We start from the raw sequence: 11,578 nt of genomic DNA on the forward strand, positions 1-11,578 counted from the left end.
CACTGGAGGGACTCGGAGAAAACAGAAGTCAGGAAGACAGATTAAGGATACAGGAAGACAGAAGGGTAAAGGATTATGAACCACTCATGCTCAGAAGGGGGAATGACCACCTTTTTGGAGCCTCGGGGTCTCATGTGGAACTGGTACCAGAGTGCTTGCCCTGGCTGTGGTGAAAAGGCTTTGGAGGTCAAGGGACTCCAGGGCCATTGCCATTGTGGCCAGCATGGGAAAGGGCAGGTCCCTCTAATGCCCCTGTTTCCTGCAGTGGTTTTTCCTCCATAGGTGCAGGATGAGCCATGGCCACCAGGGGGAGACAGCCCACCGTGCTCTCCTGGAGCATCTGCAGCCAGGAAGAGCCACCTTGTTCCATGTGCTGAGTTAGGACTGGGAACTTGCAAAGGAAGAGACCAATATGATCGCAGCCCTCAGAGAACTACAATCTGGAGGAATAGAGAGACTAAGTAATACAACTGAAAGAAAAGACCAAGTGTTACATGTAAATAAACCCTGGGGCTCTACAGGAGGTGAAGTCACTGCATGAGGCCTTCTGACCTATTGGGATCCAACCCTGCACAAGGAGGAGAATCAACTACTGATAGATTCAAAGGTGGAAACGAGTTGTCCAGAGAAGAGGTAGGAGGGCAGCCAGTGTGGCTGGGAGCCCAGAAGGAGAGAAGGGGAGGATGACCCTGTTAGGGGCACATTTGGGGACTGACAGGCTCTACAGTGATGCAAAACTAACAGAAATAGAGCAGATGAAACAATATCTCACTGTGTTCTCACAGGGTTTTTTTTTTTTTTTTTTTTTTTTTAATCAGAAATGTAGGAGGCCTCAGCCAGGGCTTCTGCCATGTTTCTCATGAGGCCTGGGCCACATTCTCAGCTGAGGCTCAGTTATGGCAAGGTCTGCTTCCAAGCTGAGTCACAGGGTTACTGGCAGTCAGCTAGGACAAGGCCTCATTCTCCTCATGGGTTGCCCTCTGTGTCCTGAGACTCGGAAGCCTCTCCTTAGGGAGCCACAGAAGAGAGCAGCAGCTTCCCCAGAGCCAGAGATCCCAGGGACAGAGGGACAAGGAAACAACACAAAAAGAAGAAAGAAACAAGAAAGGAGAGAGAGGTGTTAGCCACAGTCACTTCATAAGTCAATCTTGGAGGTGACACCAGTCATGTTCCAGAGGTCACAAGGGATACACTAAACCCAGGTCACACTGCAGGGGAGAGGACTGCTCAGATGTGAATACCAGGGTGAGGGGAGCTGGGCGCTGCTCAGCAGGAGGCCCAGCACACAGGCCTGGCTGGGGCACATGGGTCTGAATCTAAAGACCATGGGAAGCAACTGGAAGGCCTAGGGAGATGAGGATATCCTCACTAATTGCATTTCAATCCTCTCACCATGCAGAGAGAAAAGAAGGTCGGGAAGGAAAATGACATTTACAAAGTCACAGGGCAGGAGGCTAGGCCTGTTGTTAGCTCTATTCTATGTGACATCCCACCTGTTCCTATATTTGGTCTCTACTTCTGTGCATTACACACACAAGGCAGCAGGTTTTCTAAGTGCTATCTCACATTCGCCTGGTGACATCACTAGGAAGCAGATGCTAGGATGACCCCACTGTGCAGTGGGATACTGGGGAAGACTTGAGGGACACGAGGACTTGTCCAAGGTCTCATGAGAGGACAGGAGGAGGAGTGAGGTCTAGTCCCAGGTCTCCTGAGGAGACAGACCTGGGACCCTGGCTGTACCCAGGCCTGTCAAGGGATGTGGGGGACAGTGTTGGGGATGGCTGTGAACGCATATGGAAATGTCATAGGGCTGAAGGACAGCCAACAGTAGTCCAAGGGACATTGTGGGCTTATCTAGAGGAGGGGGTCAGGTCAGGGAACCCCAAGACATGGCCTCCCTTCCTTGGTGATAGATCCAAAGAGAACTTGGAACCCAGTAACCAGGCACCCACATACTAGCAACAGCCTCCTCCCCAGCTCATTTGGTGAGATACATTTGAAGGAAAAGCACATTTTTCTGCATTCCCTATGAAGGCCAAGGTTTTAGGAGGCCTCAGGGCAGACCCCCCCCCTCCCCCTCCCCCTGCCAACCATGGCTGCACGGCCCCTTCCCTAGGTCCCAGCCCCAGGATGCCCACAGGCAGAACCTACTTTTAAGAATGGGAGTGCTGGTTGTGATACCGATCCCAGAACCTCTGCCCATGTGTCAAGAGATAACGCAGGCCTACACCCAACAGCCTAGGGCCACTGAGCCAGAAACCATCCACCACCCCGAGTACCTCTGCAAGGCCTTCCTCCTGAGTTTGGGGGAACAGGGAGCTGAGGCAGGAGCAGCTATTGGGAGATTGTGAGCCAGGTGTCCTGTCATGGTCATCCCCAGGACAAGGCTGGAGAGGGGATTGGGAATGTCTAGGCCTCATTCTGGGCTTCCAGTGCCATCTCCTGTCCTCCTAGGGTAGAACTCTGGGACATAGGGCCTCTATGAGGCTTGGGGAGAAGAAGGACACGAGGGTCAGGAGCAGCCTGAATAGAGACCAGACAGGACCTGGGGCTGCTTACCAGCCACCAGGCTCTGTTTACCTGCTCTCCACAGGTTCTTATTGAGGAGAACTGGAGCAGGGGCCTCTGTGCCAAATCAGTGGTGGAAGAGCCAGGGCTGAGCACCAGAGGTAACAAGCTTGGCCTTAGGGTGAGTGGGGGAGCAGAGGGGACTCCACATCCAGGGCTTAAGAGGAAAACAGAGGGGGACACTGAGCCCAGACACCACCCTGACCACCTTCCTTGTGGGGCTGGAGGGTGGAGGGGCAAAGTCCTGAACCGTAAGGAATCTGAGCACCAACTCCTCACCCATCCCCACCCCTCCCTGACAGCCGTGACCTTGGCCTCATGTAGGATCACTGTCTCCATATTAGTGACAACATCACAACAGAAATGGTGACACTCTTTCACTTCCCTTCTTCTGTCAATTGTGAATTCCACCATTCAGCAGATAATAAGTACTGGACCCAAGTGTCCAGGTGGCAGTGACTTGACTGTTCTTGCAAATACTATCCAAGTCTTACAGACCATCAGGATTAGTAGGGCTGTGTTTAGCAAAAACATAATGGACTTATGCCAATGGGTCCATCTCTGTCACTTGCTATCTCAAGGAACACACCCCAAACTCTCAGAGCAGGACCAGGGGCCCCCTGGGCATCACTACCTTCCAGGTAGAACCAGTTCCCATAGCCATTCAAACTTTCAAGGCTGTGGGACCTGAACCTTGTTTCTTCCTGGAGCCATTTCTACAGACCACAGAGAATGATGTCCTGGGTGTCCTCACATGGGGACCCTCCTGTCTGGGATGAGCCTTTTTTCTCATCCCCACAAAGCAATGTTCTGGTGGGATTCATGAGATAATGATCCTATTGCAGGGAGCTACCATCTCTTGTCAGCTAACAAGCTGGCCTGAAGCCATTAATATTTCTAACTATTTCCTCAGCAATTCCACTTGAACTCTGCCAGCCATTGTGGTGCTGGGGCTCTCCTGTCCTCCTGTGGGACAAACCCCTTAGGGCTTCGGATTTTGCACTAAACACCATCCCCAGATACTTCTGGTGGGTCACACTTCAGCCATTGATTCTAGGCCTCCTCCATGTCCCATTCCAGAAGGGAGAGGTGGCTACAGAGGTGGATGATACCAGCACTTTATGTGTGTTCCAGGCAAACTCACTGGAGAGTCTGGTGGAGATACACGAGCCAGCCTTCATAGATGACTACTTCTCCACCCAGGGACCTAATGTTGGGAAGGTGAGTGCTGCCCAAGGTGACGGGTCACATACAGCCGTGAGTCCTGGAACTGGCCCTGCACCTCTCTGAGCCTCAGTCTGCTCCTATGAACAGTGGGTGCAAGAAGACTGACCTCATGGTAGAAAGGCCAGGCCTCTCATGCTCTTGTCCCTCTTCCTTCTAGGGTACTCTCCTCTCTCTATGGCTTGAAGTTGCTTCACAATCCAGCTGGTAATATCCACAGCCAAGTCTGTATGACAGGCCCCGACATGGAGAACCTAGGCCTCTGGGTCCTGACCTTGATAGAAAACCTGGAGCCTAGGGAGAAAGAGGCCATGAGGGAGAGGCCAAAGAGGTCTAGGGTGGGGGCGGTGAGCATGTAGGGAAGGAATGAGGCTGGACATGCACAGCAGAACTTCCAGAAACACAGGCAGGGCAGAAACAATAAGCACTAGAGCCGTCATTGTCTGTATGCATTCTGGGAATAATTCCAAGGGTGGGTTCCTGTGTGGAGCTCTGTGAAAGGCAGTGGAAAGCATTTTGTCCCTGGGAGGAACAGGATAGTTGGCGACCTTTACTCTGGCACGAGCAGGGCTACCTCTGGTGCTTGTGGAGACTCTTACTCCACTTCCACCACCTCCACCACCTGAGAGAGAGCTAGAGCTGGAAACACCTGCAATGGCAGCTCCAGGCCAGCAGCTCCTAGTGGCCCCTCAGCCAGCAACACCCATGGAGCACACCTTTACAACTGTTCCCACCCCAGAGCTACACTTACCCTCCTCTGCCATTTTTTCCTGCTTTTAATTTTATGTATTTATATTTTTGTTAAAATTAGCTTCTTTTAAAATTAAAGATTTATTAATTTTTAAAATATTAAGTTTATTGGCATTAAGTACGTTCTCAAAATTGTGCACTAATCACCACTATGTAGTTCTAGAACATTTTTCTGAATATAGTTATCTATCACCACTTCCTCCCCTCCCACTGGTCCCCAGCAACCCCTCATCATTCTTGCCCTGTGATATGACTAGCCTGCATTTTTCAAATCAATGCAGTCTCATTTCTCTTTGGTAACATGATATTGGAAGGGACCGATGAAATTTCTTTAGTAGGGCAAATGCCATACAGATCTAAGTTGATTATTTTTTAAAATTTTTATTGTTTTGGTACTAGGGGTTGAACCCAGGGGCACTGTACCACTGAGCTACATCCCTGGTCCTTTTTCTTTTGAATTTTGAGACAGGTTCTTGGTCAGTTTCTGAGGATCTCTCTGAATTCTAGGGCTGACCTCAAACCTATAATCATCTTGCTCAACACAGTATTATTTGGAAATAGAAAAAAAAGACACCTCTATATTCAATGCTTGGAGAACAGATAAATCAGGTGTGTAACAGTTACACCAGGGAAGATCATACAACAGTGAAAAATAATAACGTCCAGCTCCATGTCATTGAACCAGTAAATCTCAACAACAGTGCTGAATAAGAGTACCCAGATAAATCATTTATGATAATATCAACAACAAACCAGCAAAATAATAAAGCACTAGGAAACACATTCTCACCATAGGGTATAAAGAACAGGGAGAACAAGAATGGACAAGTCTCTGGCTAGTGACAACCTCTATGTGGGAGAAGAAAGAGGCTAGAGAAAGCCCAGGGAAGGCGTCCAGGGCACCCGGCTGCATGGCCCTCTCAAGTGGAGCAGTGAGTCCACAGGGGCTCATTCTTGTCCTCTTTAAATGAACAGGCAGCAAGTGTGCATTGATTTTATGAAGTGTGAGACAGTCTGTGATTTCTGGGAGGTAAGTGAGTCTGTGTGTGTGTGTGTGTGTGTGTGTGAGAGAGTGTGAGTGTGTGAGTGTGAGTGTGTGAGTGTGAGTGTGTGTGAGTGTGTGTGTGTGTGAGTGTGTGTGAGTGTGTGAGCGAGTGTGTGTGAGTGTGTGTGAGAGTGTGAGTGTGTGAGTGTGTGTGTGAGTGTGTGAGTGTGTGTGTGAGTGTGAGTGTGTGAGTGTGAGTGAGTGTGAGTGTGTGAGTGTGTGTGTGAGTGAGTGTGAGTGTGTGAGTGTGTGAGTGTGAGTGTGTGTGAGTGTGAGTGTGAGTGAGTGTGTGTGAGTGTGTGTGAGTGTGAGTGTGTGAGTGTGTGTGAGTGTGTGTGAGTGTGTGTGTGTGTGTGTGTGTGTGGATGCCTGTCAGAGAATGTCAGCACTCATTCAAAGTTTTCAAGTGCAAGTCCCTTTATCTATCATGGCCAGTGCAACAGAGTGACCCCACCTCTGCACTCACTCATTTTTCAAGACTTCTTTGCAAGACTCCTCCTCGAAGCACTGGTTGAATCCGTAAGGAAGTACAGCCCTCATTGACATCCACGTAGACGGAAGGACAGTCTGTTCCTGGTGCCCCAGGGAGCACTGGTGCTGCCGAGGGTCTGCCTGTGCCCACAGGGAGAGAAGTCAAGGAAGCTGCTACATGGAAAACACAGATGTTTTCAGGATGTCTGCAATGAGAGGCTCGTTGGTTTTTAAAGGATACTCAGGGCAGGGTACACCTGCACACACATATTTGAAACTGACTCTGGGTGTGAGGGCGTTACACAAACACAGTGAAACAGACAGACATATGAGGCCGACAGAGCCCAGCCATTCAAAGTGATAAGCAATGGTGGCTGGAACCTAGAAGACCCTTTATTTCTACATTGTCATAGGTAAATACTTTAATAATGTGACTATTTTTCATTACATAAAGATCACATCATATCAAATCTTATTCAGTAAATTACCTACCCTTTATTTATAATGGTATTATTGGAAGAGAAGATCAGTAACACATTCAATATGAGTGAAAAAGGGAATGAAGGACACAGTCCTCCCACCCAGAAACAGTGCCCTGCTCAGGAAGGACTCGTCCTTCTCGTCCTCCCCTTCCTGTGCAGGCCTGTGGGTTCTTAGTGCCTGGGCAGGGATCAGATCGGGACCTGAGCTCTTCAGTCTTCTCATGTCCGTACTGGGGACAGGGCCCTGACAAATCTCCTCCCTGGTGCATTTTCAGAGGCTGAAATTTTACAACAATAGCAGCTTCTGGACCCATTCCATTTTCCCATGTCCCACAGAGCTGAAGGGGACATGTGTTTTAGATGGGTCTCTAGGTGTGGACTTTTAATTTCCAATGGACACACGTTATCAAGATACTGGCTATAGTTTTCACACCTGACATCACCTCATTGACTGGAGACTCAACGGGGGAAGGCAGGAGCTGTGGTGACCCTGGAGCTGGGGGCAAGGGCTGGGGGGCGTGAATCCCCTAGCACTGGAAGACACCATGGCAATATTCAGGCAACCAGGGGACTGGGAAGGCCTCACCCTAGCCCCTTTTACCTCAACAGTTAATTTATCACACAAGCAGCAGGGAAAAGTGCTTACCATAGAAAGTACTTACCAATATTTATTCCCATGGATAAATCTGCAGGAAGGGGCTGTGCCTATTCTCATATATTGTTCTCTCTGCTTCAAGGACCTCTTTGCCTCACTCCTCATTTGAATAAGACAGAGGTGAGACTCAGTCTATGGACCTCTGGGTATACCCAGAACTAGATTCCATGAGGGCTAATAGAGTCTGGGTTCAGTACCACTCAGACATCTTGGAAGCAGGTGGGTGGCATTCCACTCTATAATGCATAAAGTTGAAGCCACCCTAAGTGCAGACAATTTTCTGGGAACTGACCATTATCTTATAAACAGAGCAGACAGAAATCCCTGCCCTCTTGGGACTCTAGGTCAAACATTCACACTAGATATTGGGGTATACACTCAACATCATAGGAGCTGGGACATCCTCCTGGCCTCCTCTAGATATGCATGCATATCAGTGGGACAAGATGACCCACATGAGGTGAAGAGAGAATTGGGCAGCATGTCAGTGTGTGAACAAAAGCACTAGGAAAGGCTGGGCAGGACAGATCCCCACTGTTCTTTCACTTTTCAGGTATTTATAGAGCACCAGCCCAGAGATAGTGAGTGCAATGCACATAGCAGACACCACCTTCCTTTCCTCATGGAATTGAGATGCCATTGAGAAGGGAGCAGAGAGACCGTATGTCAAAGTTCCCTGAAAACAGGTGGGATGGTCACACTGTTGATCAAGGTCTCCATACCACTGGGTTCTATCAGTACATCCTTGGTTACCAGGATGTAACCTGGAACCTAGTCTCTGGACGGGGGCTGTCACACTAGGACAGGAAGAAAGGAAGGAAGAAAGGCCAAGCCTCTCATGCTGGTGCCCACCCATCTTCCCCTAGGGTGGTCTCCTCCCTCCTTGGCTCGTGTCTGAAACACTCTACACAGCTGGTCAGAACATCAGCCAGTTCAACATGCCAGGCCCACATGTGGGACACAAAGCCACCTTCTGGAATTACTGAAGCACCCAGTGTCCATTGAGTCAGAGCCTGAAGGTGAGAGGAGTGGGGTGGGGATCTGTGAATATGTGGGGAGGAGATGGGGCTGGGTAATCAGTGTGGAGCTTCTGGAAGCGGGGGTAGGGCAGGACAAAGAGGAACAGAGCAATCATAGGTTAGAAGCAGTCTGGGAACTCTTCACCAGCCTGGGTTTTTGTGTGGCCCATTCTCTGAGAGAAGGTGGACGGTATCCTGTGCCTGGCAGGAATGTGAATATTCGGTGATCTTTTCTCCTCTTCCAGGTGCAGGGCTATCTCTAGCACTTCTTGCAGCTTCAGCTGCTGATCCATCACCACATTGAGCACCAGAGGGAAAGTCACTGTCAGAAACCCCTTCACACCAGTGCCAGCTCCTAGAGGCTCCACAGCCAGTGCCAGCTCTTCAGCTCTACCTTGGTCCTGCTATGACCAGAGCAGCCCTGCCCTCTCATTATTTCTTCCTATTTATTTTACTTCTTCATTTTTTATTTGTTTATGATTAATTTGAAATAAAATTTAGTAATTTATTTATTTTGAAACGTTTAGTTCATTGCATTTTTTTTTTCTTTTCTTTTCTGCCAGGGACTGAACTCATGGGCATTTAATAACTGATCCACATCCCCACTACTTTTGATTTTTTTTATTTTGAGACAGGGTCTCACAAAGTTGCTTAGTTTCTCACTAAGTTGCTAAGGCTAACCTGACCTTGTGATCCTCCTGCCTCAGTCTCCCAACTCTCTGGGATTAGAGGTAAGTTTCACCTCGCCTGGCCCAGTTCAGTGTATTTTCAATATTGTTCCACTATCATAGTTGTCAGTTGCACCCCGCTCTGATAGCCACACCCACTGACAGCCGGCGAGAACGGTTTTGAGTTATCACAGCTGGGTGGGGGCAGGGGTGGTGGTGATGGGAACCACACACCTGTTCAGATGCTCATCGCGCTGTCAGCCACACCCACTAAAGGTTGATGAGATAGATTTTCCAAGATGGAGACCTGCCGCTTCCCTCACCGGGGTGTCTGATGAAGTGGAGGGAGCTGGGCTGTCCCTATGCTACATCCAGAACTTGATCCTTGGTCAGGTGTCCTGCACTGACTCGGGTTGCAGTCTGGAGTGCTTCAGCCCTGAAGGGGCATCTCCTGCATCTCCGCTTCACTTCCAGAGAGCCACCATGCTCAAATTCCGTCCATCCATTCCATCTACGGCGGCTCCGGGGCTGCGCCAACTCCCCTTTCCTTGCATTCTGTGCTGCAGAAAATCCGCTGTTTAGGATCCTACTACACTCTTGGAGAAGCTTCAGTTTGTCAATGGGAGCCCCCATGGGGAAGCTGTCCGACCACTCCCTGGGATTCAGCACAGAGCAGCCAGGAACAGGTTCTCCTCTACTCCGCCATCTGGATCCAGCCTTGTAAATGGAATATCATTATTTTTTTTCCTGGTAGATGATTATTAAGGACAAGGAAATGCATCTGATTTTCTCGGGTGGGGTTTGTCTCCTGAACTTTAATTGAGCTTGTTAATTAGTTCTAACAGTTTTCATTGGAAAAGAGTGTGGCATTCTCTATGAAGAGGACTTGTCCTCTGCTAACAGAGGTGGCCCTTCCTTATTCATTCCTGGTTTGGATTCCTGTGGTTTCTTTTTCCTTACAGATTCCTCTGTCTGGGGTTTTAAGCACTACATGGAACAGACATTGCTGCAGTGTGGGCAGCCTCATTTTTTTGGAGGACGTCCATCATGAAAAAGTATTGATTTTTTTCAGAATCATTTTCTACTCCTATTGAAATAGTATGAATTTTTATCTTTCAATCTGTTCATATGGTTTATCATATTGATTTATTTATGTGTTTTGCAGCATTCTTGCACTCTGGGATGAATCTCACTTGATCCTAGTGTATGATTTAGTGAATGTTCTGTTGAATTTTCTCTACCAGTATTTTGTTAAGGATTTGTGGCTACAGACCTGAGGTATATTGGTCTGTACCTTTAATTTTTATTGTGTGTGTGTGTGTGTGTTTTAATATTACAGAAACTTTACAGTCTGGCCTAGTTGAAAGTCATCCAAGTTGTGTTTAGAATGCTGCTTCTCAGACAGGAAAGAGAAAGCTAGCAGAAGTCCCACCATAATTCCTTTCTGTGAACCTGAACTTGCCCTTCCTTGCTGCTCCATGGGTAGACCCCACACATTGACCAATCACTGTGGGAGGCCAGGCCTTAGCACTCAGCCTGTCACTTGCTACCATTAGTCCTGCACCAAATCCTGTGGGGAAAAGCCAAAGCAGTTTTTTACTTGCATTAATTGCAGAGTTATATCTTTAATGTGTCCTTTATCAAATGAGGTCTTCTCTAGAGAGACCCTGAACTTGTCAATGTGTTTCTTCATGTAAGAGCTTCCTTGGCTTCTCTCCTTGTGGGCACAGATAGACCTCTCTCAGCAGCCACAGTGTTTCTTGGTGGGTGGGGAACAGATTTGGCCATCTACCACTCTATGTGACTCCAGTTCGGGCTATTTCTACCAGTGCTGGCAGGATAAATAACTAGATTTCTACATGCTGGATGAAGGAAGGGACACATGCTAAGGACTTGGAAGGGTGCTGCAAGATGATTCTGAGGAGTATCCGTGACCACATCTCCCAGGAGATCTACCCAGGCATCCGTCTCCTGTATTCTAGACACCAGGGCTGTTTAGCACCAGCCTTCAAACCTGCCCACTCAATGGGGGACAAATGACATCTCAGTAATATACAGGTTGATGTTCAGAGGTTGAACATCTTTAACAGTTACTCTGTGCAGTGATTCGCTTTTGAATTGCAGGGATTTATCTTTTGTCTCCCTAGAAAAATGATTGACTCCTGAGGTTCTATGAGTCCCTGGGGTATTAACCTTTTATCAGTCTAGGGTTTTAAGGAACACTTTACTAGTTGTGATTTTTCTAAGTATCTGTGTTCTTTTTGTTTTTCCATCGGGGGTTAGTCATTTCCTATGTGACTTCTGACCCTTAAGTCAGAAGAAAATACTTTCAATTTCAATGTTGTGAAAGAAACTCTGCTTTTTACAAATGAACTTAAACCTGCTGGATGGGTGGCACATAACTCTATCCAAGTGACTCAGGAGGCTGAGGAAGGAGGATTTGAAGTTGGAGGCTAGTTTTCCCAACTTAGATGCTCAGCAACTTAGCGAGACTCTATCTCAACCAGAAAAACAACTGGGGATGTGGTATCGTGATAACGTGCTCCTGGGTTCAATACCAACTTCTTAAACAAATAAAATAAAATAAACAAATTAAAACAAATAATACAAAATCTAATAATCTTAGCTGTACATGGGATTTACCATTCAAAGAAAAGTGTAAACAGTCCTTCCACTACTATATGGCCAAACAC

This window comes from Spermophilus citellus (assembly GCF_964194105.1).
Source record: "Spermophilus citellus genome assembly, chromosome: 17".
Classification (NCBI taxonomy): Eukaryota; Metazoa; Chordata; class Mammalia; order Rodentia; family Sciuridae; genus Spermophilus; species Spermophilus citellus.